We start from the raw sequence: 17,659 nt of genomic DNA, 5'->3' as shown, positions 1-17,659 counted from the left end.
CATAGGTTATCAGACCTCAGAATCCCTCTGATCATGATGTACCTCTATTAGTTATTTATTACTACATAACGAACTACCCTCCCAAATTCGGTAGCTTAAGGGTGGGAATAAAACTTAGTGATTTAAAACGTCATCTGTTATCTTGCAGTTTCTGTGGGTCAGGAATCTGAGCACAGCTGGGTGCCTCTGGCCCTGGGTCCCTCACAAGACTACAATCAAGATGGCAGCCGGGGCCGCAGTCATCTCAAGTCTTGACTGGGAAAGGATATGCTTCCAAGCTCCCTCCCCTGGTTGTTGTCAGGGTTCAGTTCCTTGCTGGCACTAGACGAGACACTGCCCTCCGTTCCTAGACACGTGGACCTTTCCAGGGCACGACATGGCAGCTTGCTTTATCAGAGTGAAATAAACAAGAAGAACCAGAGAGAACGAGTTTGAGCAAGATGGAAATCCCAGTCTTTTGTAACCTTCTCTTGGCATAGTCCATTCATTAGAAGGGAAGATCAGTAGATCCAAGCCACACTCAAGGGGATCACACAGAGGTGTGGATACCAGGAAGTGGTGATCCCTGGGAGCCATTTCAGAAGCCTCCTACCACAGAGCCCTTCTCAGGAATTACCCACCTCCCCATCACTTGGAGGGGCAGGCTAAATGACTGGGATCTCGTAGCCACATCTGACTGGAGATGGACACCTAGCCCAAACCTGGTCAATTAAATTCTCTCCCCCAGGAATTCTGAATTGCAGTCCAGAGACCCTTGTTGGTTTCTGCTAGAGGCTTGAAATGAAATGATATTAGTCAAGAACTATGGGGCAGCCATCTCTACTATGCTCAAAGGTAAGTAGGGAGAGCCAGGTGGGGAAGAGAGAGAGAGGAGGGAGAGAGAGAGAGAGACGCTATGCTTCCTCCCCTGGATTTGAAGAGGTACAATAAAAACTTGGGGGGGGGGGGCTGGATGGCTCAGTTGGTTAGAGCGCGAGCTCTCAACAACAAGGTTGCAAGTTCGATTCCCGCATGGGATGGTGGGCTGCGCCCCCTGCAACTAAAGATTGAAAACAGCGACTGGACTTGGAGCTGAGTTGCGCCCTCCACCACTAGATTGAAGGACAGAGACTTGGAGCTGATGGGCCCTGGAGAAACACACTGTTCCCCAATATTCCCCAATTAAAAAAAAAAGAACTTTAGGCTTCTGTTACTTGCAACTTGGGATGATAATCATAATATTAATATTTAACAACCTATAAGGTCCACACCCTAAGTAAATTCAGAGGGAACTCACCATAGACATCTGGTACAGCCCCACTGCTAGGCACTCGGTGCCCACCTACTGTTTGCCACTCTGAAGCATAGCACAATGCCCTCTCACCTTGACCACACTGCTACCCTCGGGGAGTTAGTTAGGCGGGGGGAAGGTCTGCCCCACGAACCTCGGGATCACTGAGTGGGAGTCACGGCAGCAGCCTAGCACAGAGACATCAGTGTGACCACAGATTCCCTCTGTAGCCCACTGGGAGTCAGAATCTCTGCCAGACAAGTCACAGATGAGTTTCTGTGATAATGTCAAGCACATTTCTCTGTGATCCCTGGAAGAACACACACAAGTGACCTATACAGGGGTGGAAAGCTTCCATCTGATCTGTATGAGACGGGGCTGGAAAGATCCAAAACTGGGTAATGGGATTTGGGGAACTACCCACTTCCTCTAACACAGGACGATGGAACTCCTCGATGCTTCAATGGACTGTGAACCCCTTCACCGTATGTGTAGTGTTAGGGGTATGCACGGGTGTGAAGGAATATCAGATACGCCAATGACATGACCAAGACAAAACAAAACAGAAAAGGCCAAGAGCTGGTGTTTAGGGGAAGGGTCACTTTTTTAAAAAATGATTTTTTCCATGTCTTGGCTATTGTGTATAGTGCTGCAATAAACATAGGAGTACATAAAGATTTTTGAATTGGAGTTTTGGATTTCTCCGGATAGATGCCTAGGAGTGGAATTGCTGGATCATAGGGTAGTTCCATTTTCAGATTTCTGAGATACCTCCATACTGTTTTCCATAGTGGCTGCACCAATCTGCAATCCCACCAACAGTGCACAAGCGTTCCCTTTTCTCCACATCCGCGCCAGCACTTGTTGTTTGTTGATTTATTGATGACAGCCATTTTGACTGGGGTGAGGTGGTATCTCACTGTGGTTAAAAAAATTTTTTTTAAATTAAATAAACTGCGAGTCCACACAAATCAGTGAGTGCTCACACAGCCTAATTCTGCTCAGGAACAAGGAGTTGACACAGCATTCCTCTCTAGTCTGGGGAAAATTTCCACTCTTGACTCCCTGTAGCCCCCACAATTTTCCTTCTCCATTAGGAATAAATGCCAACAAGTGCTACCTGAAAGCCAGTGGGAAACTGATGACCGAAGGAAGTCTCCTCCTGAACATTAAACCTAAACTTGGTTTCCTTTCAAGATCTCCTGTCGAGTTAAACCCTTGCATGAGAGCTATATAGTCAAAAGATGATTTTTGTCTACCTTAGACATTGTGGATAATCGTTCTGCTTCCTTGTTCAATGAAATATGAAGTAAGTTGTTACAACTTGCAACAAGGAGAGATTTATGCCCCTGTCTCACAATTGAGCATACTGTGCATATTTCCTTGCTAAGAAAATAACATTTACCTCGATGCACTGAGGTGAGTTCAATACCCATAATTATAAGTCATAACTCACAGTATAAATTTTCTTTGAATCAGGAATTTTGCCTAGAAGAGATTTTGGATTAAGTATGCAGTATATGTTCTTTTATAATTAAAGAAAGGAGGGAAATATATATATATATATATATATATATATATATATATATATATATATACATATAATTGTAATTCTTCATTTTTCAAACTTTAGATGAATTAATTGCAAAACCCTCTTCTGGGTGACCAATTGGACCTGCAGCAACCACATGGTTGTATGTAGAGGTGTCCCGTGGAGATTAAATTCATCATTATCAGTAAGAATGCTTACCATTTATTAAGCACTATGTGCCAGGCATCATACTAAACACTACATACATTGTCCCATTTTATCCATACAACAACCCTCCCAATAACTATCATCATCCTCATTTTACAGAAGAAGAAATTGAGTCATAGAGAGGTTCAGAAATTTGACCAAAGGTGCACATTTAGTAAGTGGCAGAGCAGAGATTTAAAACCAGGTCTATTTTATTCCAGTATTTACTCTGAATTACCATGCTGTGCCTGAAGTTGAGACTCTAAAAATATCACACTGCCTTAAGTGTTCAGTGATAGAGTTATATATCACCTTCCAAATAGTCTCTCCCAACATTTTCCCTCTCTTTCAGTTAGTGTAAGTCAAACTTGAAGTAGTGTATCAGCTAGTTATTGTTGTATAGTAAACTTGCTCAAAACTAAGCGACATTAAACAATAAGCACTTGTTATTGCTCATGAGTCTATATGGGTCAGCTGAACAGATCTTCTGGTCTTTACTGGTCTTACTCATGTACCTGAGGTCGTTGTGGTTCCCATCCTCCAGCAAGATACCCAGGTCTTTTTCAGATAGTACAGGCAGGGTTTCAAAAGCAAGCAGGAGACAGCAGAAGAGTACAAGGTCCCTGAAAGCCCAGGCTTGAAACTAACAGATGCCACATTCTATTGACCAAAGCAAGATACAAGGCCAGCCTGGAGTCAGAAAGGGCAGGAACTAGAAGTTTTCATTGCAAAGGGCATGGGTACCTGAGTTCTTAATGGAGGCCATCGATGTAATCAACTTTCTATAATGAGTAATTATGAAAACAAGAAATCTCCTATTTTGACACCAATAGTAATCTTGGTTGAATGCAGAGTATTCTGTCACAATGGCTCTATTTACAATTCCCTCTTATATGAGAGGAAACTGAAACTTACGAGTATAAAGATGAAGAAACGTGCTCATGGACCAACTCTTCTGCGCAAAGAACGCAGTCTTAGCTTTCACTGTCTCAGTCCAACAAACTGGGCCCTGGGCCCTTTTCTTGAAAAGCACAAAGAGCAATCTATACCTACCTGGTCCCGAGTATATATTCAAAGGGTTTAGCCCTTTGATTTTCAACCTTCCAATGGAGGGCCTCATGAAATTTATAGTACTCCAGAGTTCAAGACTCTGAGCAAGCACCTTCTCAGTTTATTGCTGTGGCAGCTTTTCCTCTAATTCCCAAGTGTGTGTGGCACCCTGGTGGGATAAACAAGAAAAGCCTCTGCTATTGGCTTGCGTGTCCCATAAGTCTATTGGGGAAAACAAAGGGCTAGGCACCTCTCTGGGTCTCTGTTTCTTCATTTGCATGTGATAAATATTTAACCTGACTCCGTATCTCTCATAGAATATGAGGCAGTGCGTATGAGCATGCTTTACCAAGATAAAAGGTGAGATCTGGTATATGAGGAAGAGCAGAGGATGCAAAGAAGCAGAATAGAACAGGAGAAAAGAGGAAAGAGGGACGAACGGGATCCCAGAGAAGAGACGAGAAAAGGCGGAGTTCTCTACTCAGATCTGCCTACATAGGTACAGCTTTAGGCTGCCTAAATTTCTCCAGACCCCTGTGTGAAAAGCAGGCAGCCCCTCACTCACAAGTAATACGTTGGCTACACTGCCCCCTGCTGACTGTGATGTGCAAGCACAGACACTGAGCAGCCCGTGAAAACAATGAACTTGCGTTTCAAAGACCACCAGACCTTGTCAAGAAACCTAGGAGGACTTTCTGCCTACCCCGCCTCAAGACTGCTTATTAGTCCTAATTCAGAATCTGCCGTCCCTGTCCACTTCTCCTTTTTCCCAGGGATTCAGAGAATCGGCTCTGTTCCTTTCCCTCAGGTTATCCACTCTCTAAGCTACGGCTGTAACAGGGACCCAATCTTCCCAGTTTCTCTCGTCTTTGCAAAGACAAAGACCAAGGGTCATATTTCTTTCTGGAATTGTATTACTAGTCACCATGGGGAAATTGGGGGGTCAGGGGTGGGTAGGGGCGAAGAGGGGGTGGAGATGGAAGCAATGTAGCAAAACTTTCAACCACATTACAAAAAATGAAGTGACTTGCCCAAGGTCACAGAGTTAGTAAGCAAGAGAGCTGGGATCTGAACACAGGCTTTCTGGCTCCAACACCCATCTGCTTAACCACTAGGCTATACTGCTCCTCGCTACAAATAGTGAGAGTGATCTTTGCGGCTTTTAGGCTCTGGGAGTTCATTTGGGTTTTAATCCCCACTCTGCCTCTCTGTCATTTGCTGTCTGTGTGAAGTTGGACACTAACATTCTCGAAGCTTTAATTTCCTCATCTGAAAAATAGAAAGAATAGAATCTTCCTGAGATAATTATGACAACTATTAAATAAATGACGCATATAAGACACATCACACAGAGCCCAGCAACACTAAGCACGTAATAAATGATAACAACTCTTTCATTTTTATATTTTTTCAACTGTCCTGAATCCATTTGTTGTTGGAAGAAACCTATTTTTTTTTTTTGCCTCTGTCATTAACTCACTATATGATCGAGGAGTCATCATTCATTTGGATAACAGCAGCTTTCCCACACTCCATGCTCCTCTGTTGCCACTATTTTCCTTAGACAGGTAGAGTAGCCCTTAAAAATAATATCAAATCACTTTGCTTCCCTGCATAAAGCTTCCCAGTGGTTTCCCATTGCACAAAGAATGAAATCCAAAACACTTGCCATGACTCGCAAAGCTGTACACGATATGACCTCTGCCCATCTCTCCCTCCTTATGTCTAGCCTTCCACTCCCTCACTGTGATCCAGTCACACTGGCCTTCTTTCTGTTCTTGTATAGAACAACTTATTCCCACCTTGTAGTATTTGCTAGAGACGCAGCCAGAAATCTCTTCCCTTTGAACTTTGCAAGGCTCACTCCTTCTTGTCATTCAGATCCCAATTCAAATATTCATTGTAGAGGCACGTTCCCTTATTCTCATGTCTGTCCCTCCCCAATGTCATCATTGTCTCATCATCTTGGTTTATCTTCTTCCCAGCAGTCACCATTATCTGAAAGTATCTTGCTCATGTAGTTATTTGACTGGTTTTCTCTCTGTGTCAGTCCATCAAAATGTAAACTACATAAGAACAAAGAGTGCAGTTAGGAGGATTTTTTCTGTTTTGTTTACTACTGTGGCCCTGTAGTAACACAAGCTCAGTGCCTGGCATCTAGTAGATGTTTAAGACGTAGAGGTTGAAAAAAAAAGATAAAAATAAAACATATGTATATATGTGTGTGTATATATATATATGTATAAAGACATAGAGGTTGAATTAATGAAGGAATAAATGAAGGAATTCAATTAGACCAAAACTAATTTATGAAACAAAGTCATGTGGATGCAGTGATATCAAAAGTTCTTTCCAGCTCTAAAATTCTGAGAACCTTCAGGCAGCTTCAGGTACTGAGCCACTGCAGAAAAGAGAGAGCAGTCTGCCTAGATTATGAAATTCTAGAAGCTGTTATGGATCATTGATGTTTGCCCAATCATGAAAACAAGGCTTTAATCATCTTCCACATAACTCAGAAAGACACATATTGTCCAAATATCCCCCTCAACTTCGCTCATTGTACTATTTCACGACCTTCTCTTAGTTTTAGCTTTCTCATCTCCTATATCCCCATAATCACATCCCAAAACAAGCAAAGGGCACTATCATAAAAGATGGTGGTTGACACTGGCTGACATGACCTTTGCCTCTAATCCAAAGAGGTTTGTTGACTCTCAGAGTTCTCATTTTTAAGTATTTTTTCATGAGAATGTTTTATCTTATACCACCCAAGAACAATGAAAACCCTTTATAGATGGACCTGGGCTTTTTCAATATCTAATTAATGAATTTAACAAATATTCAGCACCTACCATGCACAGTCAAAGGGAGATCAAAAGAGATGCCAATATCTACCCTTATCAATCAAACACCAAAATTATGTAAGTGCTACTTATCAATTATGATAAAAATGATGGCAAAATTTTCTCAGGAATCCTGTTTAGTAGGTAAGAGAATGCACGCTGAAAGCAGAATAATACTTATTGATGAAGAACAAAGGGTAAGAAATATTAACCCAAAACGTAAGTAGAGTTCAGAATAGCTTCCCACACTTAACCTCTTTGCAACCACCCTCTTCTGAGTCGTTGCTTGTTTATAGGGTTCTAATTAGCATGTTTAGAACTCGAGAAACCATGGGGAGCTGAACCTATCATTTCTACATAGGGAAAACTAGCTTCCTTAAAATCCTGATGTCACCAGGTGCTGGTCTCCAACACACACATTAATTTGTGCTCATTTCTGGGGAAAGTAGGGGAGTTTGCAAAACAGAAAAGAACAGAAAGAGACAAGTGAGGCCTCGGGCAATGCACAAAGCCCTGTAACAGGGCACTGTGGAAGGGAGGCGATTGCATCAGCTTCAATAGCAGATGAGCCTTGTCTTATTTTTATTTGCTCATCTGACCAGGTACTCCATAAATGTCAGACAGAGTATGAGAAGAAGTAAACACATTATTATGAAAAAAGAAGGGAGCCATCTGGTTCATGTCAAATGTCTGGACTACAAAATATTGCAATGTCCAGGTGACCTTGGGGAAGCTTGCTATTTACACCATTTATGTAGATATATTAAACTCTCTGATTTAAGCTAGAGAGTGTATTTATGTGGGTTGCAAATAGAGGTGCTCTTAGAACGTGTGTGGTCTCACTTTCTTGAGTTGGCTGTATTCTCTTTGGCTGGATTTGCTCTAAGCCAACATAGAGGCCTGTGGAAGGTATGTTTTACTGCAGGAGGGCCTGCTGTGTTTAGAAATCCCTCAAAACATAAAAGAAGTATTTTTCCAGATGGCAGGATGCTTGGGGTTCAGAGAAGAATGTGGTTTTGGCCATCAGCGAGGCTTAGGGGTCAGTGTTGGCCAGTCACCCACACTGAGCTTCACACATACTGTGACAATCCACCACACCTCTGGGCCCCAAGGAGAGTACTCTCATTTGGACCTTCTGTGAAAAAGTAAATACTATGCTGTGGAATTATAGGAAACAGAGAAAATGAGCATTAAAAGTGCATCTTCTGGTGGCTAACTCAAGAAGTTTTAGGATGATATTTCTTACACATCAAGTCAATTTAGTGTGCAGAAATCAGCACTGTGGACAGCTCTACCAACAGCAAATACGGCAGAAGGTGCTGGCTTTGAACTTGGACCATCTATAACAGTGTTTTTTAAACGGTGGGTTTATGCAAAATGAACACTAGAGGGTTGTGATCAGCATTTTAAAAAGAAATGAAAAAATTGAATGAAAAATGCATAGTGTATTTGCACATAGTCTGGATAAGTATTTTTTCTTGAACCATGTGATTGTGTGTGTGTGTGTGAAAAGTTGGAAGACCACTGATCCATTAAACCACTTTTCTCTAGAAAAATTCATTCTTGAATTATTCCTGCCTTGACTGACTATTGGTGTCTCTCTTTTGTTAAAGTTACACATGCCAGTTCCCCTGGTCTAGCCACAATGAATAAAGCATCCCCAATGGTCCAGCCAGCTACACCTCTAGGAAACTTAAGCTAGCACTCCAAATATTAAAAGTATTGAGTCAAAATTCAGTCAGACATCTTGGCTTTGATATACTTGATACTAAATAATCAACTGAACTATTTTACACCAAGGCTGATAAACTGGGGACAACTATGTAAAAGTTTTTAGGTATCAGTAAGGGTGCTTATGAACTGGGGAGTCCTCTACAGATTCATCTGCTGTAAAATACCAACATGGGTAACCATCAACCCAGGAGAGACACTGAGAAATTTGTCTTGGTCTCAGACCACAGAAAAGTTTCCTAGAAATCATCTTGCAAAATGTCTTCTCACACGTTGCTCAGTTGTGGAGCTGGAACTCAAAGACAAATAACCTATTTGTTAAATCCCATATCTGTTGGGGCTTTTTGTTTGTTTTGTTTGTTTGTTTGGTAAGCTCAGAGTTGAAACCATAACAGCAAAATGAGAACCTTTCCCTCTAGGTACAACGATCTTTCCCATTAAATGCACAAGTTTAGTTAGTACAATCATGTAATAAGGAGATATAAAATTGTTGAGAGAGAAAAAGGCACTTCTTTCTCATAAATGGCTAGAGGAGAAAGATTACCATTATTTTCCAACTTTATTGCTTATGGTAAAACTCATCTTCTTCCCACCCCACAGTTATTCCACTACGTAAGTTTTTCTCCTTCAAATCTGAAAAGGTAATGTGTTTGGATACATGTTGCCTTTGACCACCAAACATCCCTTTCCCCAAAGCACTTCTACTTCCTTTTAAGAACTTCCCTCTTCTCTTTAATCTGGACCTTGCCTTTTGCCACTCAAGTTGTGTCCAGTTGACCAAAGTGTGCAGCAGTCAGATACTCCCTCTCTGGATTTTAGTCATGATCAAAGAGCCAAGGAGACAGACCCTTGTGGGGTCTATTCCTGACCAGCACCAGGTCCTAATCGTGCTGTTGTCATCTGCCTCCATGCCCTCCAGATCGGCCTTGGTGTTACTCAATCCTCAGCCAGGTTCTGCAGGCTCCAAAAAGTTCTCTGAGCTCTCACTTCCTTCCAATGAATTCCCCTTATGCTGAAATTGATTTGAATCAGTTTCTGTTACTTGACACTAAAAATGATATTCAAAAGATTTAACAACCAACCCATCCGAACCAGATGCACTGAGCCATCAAACAGGTCTGACTGTTCTGGTGTGTCCTGGGCTGCAGATCAGCCCAGTGTGCAGCCAAAGAAGCACAACAAAAACCCAGGGCAGAACACCCCGTATTCATGACCCACAGAAATCATCTCACTTAAGAGGGATCACAGGGATGGGAACTTCTTCCTGGGTTAGAGTAGGGAGCTAATGAATGTCAAGTCAGTGAATGAGTTAATGAATTATCTGCTTCCCAGAAAAACATATAAGAGAATGGTGAAGCTAACCTGTTGCCTAGGCATATTCTTTTCTCCTCATGGAAGGATTTAGGCTTAATGCATTCCACTAATGTCATGCACGATAAATGTAATTAATACACGGGTAAACATGAATAAAACTGCCATGGTTACGTAACTTACAATACCTCATTGTTACCTTCTCTTTATGGCAAGTAATAATGGTTTTGGATTAATGGTAGCGAGATAAATTTTCCTTATAAAATAAATTATCTATGCAAAAGTATGGGTCAGTCGTTTTAAACTGTGTAAATAAGAGCACAGGTGGTACAAAGATGTGGTGAGAATTATCGTGACAACACAAAGCGAACACCTGATGCTTAGGACACACTCTATTATATACATGGGAGGAAAAGCACCTACATTCAAGATTAAGACTTGACTCTTGACTTCTTCGTCGGTTCCCCAGACACAGCAGTGCCATTCTCTCTCCACCGCAGTCTCCACATCCACTGACCAGGGGATGACAATGCTGGTGGTATTCATGTATCTGTCAAGAAGGGTGGCCCCTAAGCGCAGCCACAAAGTGGAATAGAAAACCCAAATGATATCCTGGGTCCCTCGCACACGGTCCACTGAGCAGCTGTTGATGCTTATGGTTTAGACAGTTTTGCCTTGAGCTGGATTCAATTCAGTGACCTAAACGTGAAAGACTGTCTGTGCCCCAGTTCTAAGTTTCTGAGTTGTGTTCTCCTGTCCCTGTGCTCTTATTGTTCACATCACAGGGGGCTCTAAGAAAACCAAAGGTTCCCTATAATGAATTTCTTTCTAACATTTTTCTTAAACAAGACTGCTTTAAAAATTAAACCAATACTCACATAGCTAAATGCATGTGTATGCACGCACTCTCTAGGTACACTTCAGTAATCTTACTAGCCAGAAGGCACATTTCAGAGAAATGTTTCCTAACAGGTGATAGTTACAGGACTAAAGTCCCAATCTCAGATTTTTAAAAAGATCAAAGGGTAGCAAGGATAAAATAATATCTATTAAATGGAGACTGCCACTCTTATCTAATCCACTGGGTTGCTAGAAAGCAAAACGTTTAAACCGATAGCCCATAGATTGGATCAGACCCATAAAGGTGGACAGGGAATGGTGGGGGGCAGGCAGGGGTGGATTAGGACAATTGCCCAAATCTTAAAATTGGGAGCTCTCACATAAAAAATGTTAATTTCCACCTTCTTTTGACAAAATACAAACATCTGACAACACTGGACCTCAGAGCCACATCCAGCTGGAGCTGAGGAGTGACCACCCCTTTAGGGGGTCATGCACTTTCCAGTTAACCAGGCTCCCCACGTATCCCTATTACACTACACTCAACCCCTCTGCCTGCCTTATATTACCTGTTTGAGACCAGAGGACAGTAACAGGTCACTGTCACTTCCCATCATAGAATTGGCCTCCTCTGTCCAAAGGCGCTCAGGAAGGAGACAGTAAGTTTCATGAGGGCAGGCATTTATTGCATCCATTTTATTTTCTATTGTATCCCTAACATCTAACATACATCAGGTGCTCAGTATATTTCTGGGATGGACGTATGGATGGATGGATGGATGGATGGATGGATGGATTGATCAATTGATCGATTGATCGATGGAAAGATCTTGTGTTCCTCATTGGAGAAGAACATATGGAGCACCTCAAAGTCATCAGAGACTATTGCCTTGTTAAGGTGGCTCAGGAGAAGTATGGTGGCCCAACCACAGAAAGGGTTATCAGCCCACACTATACCCATTGTTCTAAAGACTATTTCTCCTAAAGAGGAAAGAAGCAAATAAAGGGGGAAAAAGAGCAAAGTCCCCCTCAAAGACTTTTTTAAAAAATACATTGACAAAGACCACAGATGTTGGTGTCAGAATCACCTAGATTTTAATCTGGGAACTAGCTGTTTGACCTTGGCTAAGTTGATTGAACTCTCTGATCATTCTTTCACATGCATTGTCTCAGACAATTCTGTAAATAGCCCCAGAGTTAAGTACAACTATTGCCTCATCCTACTGGTGAGAAAAGGGAGTCTGAAAGGGATGAAGTGATTTGCCTAAGGTCATACAGCTAACACGTAGCAGGTTGAATTTGAACTCAGGTCTGTCAGATGCAGAAGCTCGCGGTCTCGGCCATCATGCTGTAGCTACCAGAGTCCAGGAAATCTGCCTGCGATGGGATAAGGGGGGAGAGTAGCAAGCCAATGCTCAGTGAGGAGAGTTCTAGGAACATCCAGGTGCTAGTTTCTTGAGCTCACACTTGTCTCACTCCTGTACCGTTGACGATGATTAAATGTGAATTCTCAGACATTGCACAGAACTTCCTAGTTCAAAAGTCATTAGTTATAAAAAAAAAAAACATTCCCAAGCTAAAAAAAAAAAAAAAAAAAAAAAAAGTCATTAGTTATGGAGGCAATTTGTTCATGTGTTCATTCTTTCAGCATTGATTCATTGAGAGCCTAGGATGTGCCAGGCACTGAAGTAGGGTACAAGGTCCTCTGCCAAATTATTTACAACTAGAAGATGTTCCCTGCAGGTCTGTTTTGCCATGGTTCAGCCTGGAGTGAACAAGATGACCACAGCATTCCCTTCCTCCAGCTTTGGGTCTGCTGAAACCATTCAGGTGGCCAGTGAAGGCTTCCAAGTAATTGACAGGACAGATGACAAGCTCCACAGGGCTGCAGCCCAACAGCCTATGCCTCCCAAATGCCTGGCTGGCCGCAGTACTTACCCCTTGAATGAGGCTGGGGAGTCTTAAAAGAGCCCCATGGTCCTCCCTGTGGGGTCTCCAGGAGGCTTTGCTGAACTCCAGTTGGCATTTTCTATAAAGCTCTCTTCAATCCAGGCCTTTCTCCAGCTAAGACTCTGGGGCAGCTGCCCTGCCAAACAGTGGGGAAGAGATGTTGAAGTCACTCCATGGGCTGCAACCAGCAAAACCAGCGCCTGTTTGGTGCCGGCAGATTGATAACTCCATCTGCTGCCTCCTTTTCCTCAGGGGCACCGCAGGGGCCGTCCTGGAGGGAGTCACAATGCTGGAGGACAATGGCAAGTTCAAGAGCTATTGCACACAGGGCATGGCAGGGGAAAGCTTCCGTGGGGCTGACCACTTTACTCCTATCGATTTTCAGATCAAAAAGGCTTAGCTCACAAATCAAAAGATGCTTCCTGCTCCCTCCTGCTCAGTGTGCAACCTCTCCCAGACAACTCACAAACTCTCCTTTGACCTTGATTAGCCTGGATGCCTCTAGGTTGGAAACAGTGTGGAGGGGCAGGGATCTGAGGGTAATCTGAGGCACATCAGTCAGCGTGGCGTGGGTGTCGCTTTGAGGTCCTGGGCAGTGAGGCCGGGCACCTCAGTGGTGAGAGGGCAGGGAGCCCAGATCCTGAGGTTGGCATCCCCACCCGCTTGGTTTATAACCTTTTTTACAAGTCACTTGAACTCTTCTAGGGTTTCTTTTTCTCAGCGATCAAATAGGAACAAGAGTCCCTCTAGCCTTATGACTAAGGAGCAGGGGCTTCAGAATCGAACAGAACTGGGTTCAAATCCTAACTACATCCTCTGTGACCTCAGGCAAGTCAGTTCACCTCTCTAAGACGCCTTTTCTTCGTCTGGAAAATGGGCTTCCAGCAGTTTCAGCTGCTCAGGCCACTGTGAGGATGAAGTGACACGATGCCCGTACAAGTGCTCGGCATTCGCATGGCAAATGGCAAGGTCCTCCTATGACCATGAACCAGGGTGCTGTGTGCAAAAGCACTGTGCAAAGTACAGCGCACTGAAAAAAAAATAAAGCAAAACAAAACCCTTTAAAGATTTCTGGAAATCACTCTACCGCATTTTAGAGTTGGAGGTTTGGAAGAGGGATCAAAAGAAGGACACGTTAGAGCAAGAAGATGTAGGAGGCGCAAGGAAACCACTGCAATGCAGGACAGGCGACTTTCCAGGATCCCTGGAAAGTGATGATGTGATTCCTGTGTGGTTATGGCATGGCTGCTCCCCACCTCAGCCCACTGTCACATCCAGAAATGCCTGTCCTGCACCAGCTCCCCTTAGAGGTGAGAGTATGCAGGTAACACTGCCTGCTGGCAGAGCCTTTCAGCTGAGGTAGGGACAGTTTGATGCTTATCCCAACAACCATTCTCCCCTTCCTCCTTTATCACAGCAGGCCAGTTGTATTTGGGCAGCAATATTTCCCAGACTCCCTTGAATCTAGGTTTAGCCAAGTGACTAAGTTCTGGCCAACAAAATGTAAAGAGAAGTATTGCGTGGGACTTCTGGAAAGATGCTTCAAAAAGGAAGGCATCCACCCACCTCCTTTTTCCCCCCTCTATAACCTGGCCCGATAGCCTGGTGTGGAGAGCTAATGGCTGGCACACTGGCAGCTATGTTAGACCATGAGGTGACTTATCGATGGCCGTGCGCTGAAGGTGACAGAGCAGACATGTGGGGATCGGTCTGACGGCACTGTGGGGCCTCCATGATCAGGATCTCCCACCTCTGGACATTTTCTATGTGAGAAAAAGTCTCTTACATGTTTACATCTTCCATGTTTTCCCAGCTTTTAGATGATAGGAAGGACTCACATTAACCTGAATTGAAAAGTCTGTTCAAGGGCCCACCATCTCGGCAAGTGGCGTGATCATAGATGACATTTCTTTTTCTATTTTGTACTTTTCCCTATTTTCCTAATTTTCTACAGGCAAAGTATATTGTTTTATATTTATATTGTGAAATATGACACATCCAGAAAGACATGCATAAAATAAATGTGCAACTTAGAAAATTAGAGAATAAACACCTACGTAACCCCCCCCCCCCAGGGGACCCCAGAAGTCCTGCCTGCGTCCTTTCTGAGCATAGTCTCCACCTTCCTCACTAAAGATAACCATTCTCCTCACTGTCTTGTTGTTCACATCCTTGTTTTTCCTAAAGCATCACCTAATTATGTATTTCTAACAATGCAGTTTAATTCTGTTGTTTTTGAATTATTTACAAATGAAATAATATAGTCTGATTCTGTTGTATCTGGCTCCTTTCAGGCAACATTGTTTTTTCATGATATGTTACTTAATAACGTGTGATTAAGATTACATTCTTTTCATAATCTGAAAAAGAAGCATTCATTTCATAAAATCCTTTAAACCTGGAATCACACAAATGCCTCCAGAGCCAGCCTCATTTGATACCTTCCCAGTGACACCTTCTAAGTAGGACTATGCCACCTTAGAAACTAGGACTTGTCCCCTTTGAAATCCATGATCACAGAAAAAAGTGATCAGAGCCCAGAGCTGGTCCCATTCCCCAGTTCTCTCTGCTTGTGCCAGGTTCACGGCTGCCCTTCCACCAGCCAGTTCGGCCAGCTGCCTATAAGCGGATTATCCAATTCACTTCCATGATTTCCGAATCATTGCTTAGGTCACCCACTGATCATGTGCTTCTCTGCCCTGTAGGCACATGACTTTGGGGGCAGAAGGAAGAGGGGTGGTGCTAGGAGGTGCCTGGACTTCTCTCTTTAAGGACAATCTAAGATTCCTTCAACTTGAGAGATCTACGGAGTGCTACCCTTTTTTCCCCTTCCTCCTCCTCCTTTGCTTGCTACTAAAAAAAAAGGTTTTGATGGAAATTTTCAAACATGTGCAGTAGTAGAAAGAATAGTACAATGAACCCCCAAGTAACCAATGATGAGTACATGTCCAATCTTTTTTCTTCTCTATCTCCACCTACTTTCCCCCCCATTCCTACTGGATTATTTTGAAGTAAATCCATGAGTTGTCATCTCTGAATACTTCAGTATATATCTTAAAAAGAAAAGGTCTCTGTTTAAAAACATAGCCAAAACACAATGACCATAATCCCTTAATTTCGTCAAATATCAAATTCATCTTCAAATTGTCCTGATCATTTCATAAATGTTTCTTTAAAGTTGTTCTGCTCAAGTCAGGATTTAAACAAGTCAGGTTGTGCATTTTGTTGAAATGTCCCCCTTTTATTCAGCATGGTTTTGGAGACTAAGAACTGAGTCCTGGGCTTCCATTGCTATGGAGTTGGTCACTGTTCTAGGCTTTTGGAGTTTACAGATCTAGGAAATACAAACAGTGTGTGCATACATATATGTATATAGTGTGTGTGTGTGTGTGTGTGTGTGTGTGTGTATTTTAAAAGAGAAAACTACATCATAGATTTAAACTATTTCCAATTCAAATTTTAAATTACAGAATTTTTATGTGAAGTCTCTAATTTTATATTTGCATTTCTTCTCTCTTATGCTGAAAATCTTGGTTTGTAATGACATCATTACGTATTTGCTTTACTTTACTATATATATATATGTTTGTGTGAAATGTTTTTGAATAATACCAATATTATTTCTACTGACAGTTTTACTGAAAACAATTTAGGATCTATTTTTCTTAGTATATATTTCATTAGGTATGTAAAGTTAAATTACTGTGTTTTAAAAGTCATTTGAAATAATTTCTCTTTGTGCCTCCAACTTGATACACAATTAGGTTCACAAGTCTCATGTTTCTTTCAGTGTTCTGGGATTATTTCCATTTTTGAGTTAATCTTACTTTGTAATCAGTAAAAGATTTACACTGTTCCAAGTCAAATCTACAGAAAAGGTACATTCTAAGAAGTTCAGCGTTGGACCCTGTCCCCTCTACCTGTTCCTTCCTTCCGCCTATAGGTAGCTAATTGAATCATTCTTATCATCATCATTATTATTTCATCTGTTAACATTAAAGGATGAATTTCTAAGTGGCAAAGACTCCCTTTTTAAACAATAATCATTTTAATGAACCGCCTGGCCGTATATTTAAGATCTTTCCTCTGAGAATTTCTGAGTGTTCAGAGTCACTCACAAGAAGAGAGGAGATTTACCCGCTTTTATGGATAAAGAAACAGGAAAAAGAGCAACAGATTCTCCTAAACGCACACAGCAAATTCAGCTAAGAAAGATCCTTACTGGCTACTCTTTAGGCACTAATCTCGCCAGCGGAATACACAGACCAGCTCCATCCAAGTTATTATGATTCTCTGAGTCTAAAAGCACACGTGTGTTTATACAAGCTCCCCAGGTGAGTCTACGTAGAGCCCTGATGGATAAACACTAGTATAAGCAGCGATGGCCAGTCAGGCTTCTTTCTGAGAATCTCTGAGCAATGTGCTGTTGTGGGAATAAAACTTGTATGCAAGACTCAGGACTGAAAGCCAAGGAACATTACCTTATTTTTATTGTTACCTTATTCTTATATTTTATATTTTTATATAAATATATTTTTCTTATATTTTTATATTACCTTATTCTTATATTTTATTAATGCAGCTTAATTTCTATTCTTATCTCTCATCCCACCACAGAACGGACACTAAATCTTGGCCAAATGGTGGAACCCCCAACCCCACTTCCCCACACCCTTGCATTTAAGTTCCCAAGAGCATAGAGGGGTGGAGGTGGAAGGAGATCTGATTCTTGCTATCTTAATCCACTCAGGCCTTTTAGGACTCAGCCATCACTCCATTCATCCTCATAGTTGGGTCACACAGAAGGCTGCTCAGTCATGGCCCATCTTGGCCACAGGATCACTCAGGTGCAGCAACTCCCTGGCCAGCTCCAAAACCACATCCACAGCACTAGAATCCTGCTGCCCCTCGCCCTTGGAGGCCCTC

Source organism: Rhinolophus hipposideros (genome assembly GCF_964194185.1).
Source record: "Rhinolophus hipposideros genome assembly, chromosome: 21".
NCBI classification, from domain to species: domain Eukaryota; kingdom Metazoa; phylum Chordata; class Mammalia; order Chiroptera; family Rhinolophidae; genus Rhinolophus; species Rhinolophus hipposideros.
This window is presented reverse-complemented; position numbering follows the sequence as displayed.